The sequence below is a fragment of the Sapajus apella genome, unplaced genomic scaffold (assembly GCF_009761245.1).
Source record: "Sapajus apella isolate SASKATOON/1434 unplaced genomic scaffold, GSC_monkey_1.0 scaffold5496, whole genome shotgun sequence".
NCBI lineage: Eukaryota > Metazoa > Chordata > Mammalia > Primates > Cebidae > Sapajus > Sapajus apella.
This window is the reverse complement of record NW_022442420.1, coordinates 1-1,064: the sequence shown is the minus strand read 5'-3', so window position 1 is coordinate 1,064 and position 1,064 is coordinate 1. Positions and strand designations below refer to the sequence as shown.

The following is a 1,064-nucleotide window of genomic DNA, read 5'->3' as shown; positions in this document are numbered from 1 at the left end:
ACTGTAGCAGAGTTAGGCTTTTGTAGGAATCTCAGCCAGCCAGTAAATATTCACTAAACAATGACTCTTTTCAGAGCCCCTGCCATATACGAAGATACAGATTTCTTAGTAGTTGTCAATATCCCATTAACTACAATCATTTGAATAGAAGGTGCCTTGGAGTGAGGGGTCATCAATTCCAGTATGTAATAAAGAAAACACTGACCCCCAGGCCATCTGGCACCAACCCCATTTGCACTCTAAGCTATTGTTGCCAATTCTCGCTGAGCAAAACTTTAGAAACTTAGTCCCTGGTAAAGAACAGCAGAAAGCTATGCTACAAGTAAAACTAAATATCAATTCCAAAGGTAAATTTTTTTACAAAAATGTACAATTTAATTTAAATAATAGTAGGAATGGGCTGGGCAGGGTGGCTTTAGCCTGTAGCCCCAGGACTTTGGGAGGCCGAGATGGGCAGATCACTTGAAATCAGGAGGCTGAGGCCAGCCTGGCTAAGATGGTGAAACAGAGTCCCTACTAAAAAAAACTACAGAAATTAACTGGTCTCTACTTAAAAACTACAAAAAATTACCCAAGTGCACCTGTAATCCCAGTTATTCAGGAGGCTGAGGCCTGAGAATCACTTGAACCCAGAAAGCAGAGTTTCCAGGAAGCTGTGATTGTGCCAATGCACTCCAGCCTGGACCACAAAGTGACAGTTTCGAATAAATAAATAAAAATACCAAGAGTGAAGAGTTTTCAAAACAGCCATACGTGAGGGTGGGTGCAGTGGCCTGTGCTTGTAATCCCAGCACTTTGGGAGGCCAAGGAGGGTGGTTAACCTGAGGTCAGGAATTTGAGACCAGCCTGGTCAGCATGGTGAATCCCCGTCACTACTAAAAATACAAAAATTACCTGGCAGGGGAGATACCATGATCATGAAGGTGGTTTTCCCAAGGCGAGGCTCATCCATTGCACTCTGGATATGCTGGCCCTTGCGATTTTCCCAAATGTGGGAAACTGAACTGCATAATTTGTGGTAGTGGGGGACTGCGTTTGTGCTTTCCTCATATAAATAATAAAAA

At 43.1% G+C, this 1,064-nt stretch overlaps 1 non-coding gene across 1 annotated transcript; it reads left to right on the top strand.

Moving 5' to 3' along the window:
- Positions 1–886: 886 nt before the first annotated feature.
- Positions 887–1,050, top strand: LOC116547920. The gene has a single exon (XR_004267230.1). It is a non-coding gene; the product is annotated as a U1 spliceosomal RNA (small nuclear RNA).
- Positions 1,051–1,064: the final 14 nt, after the last annotated feature.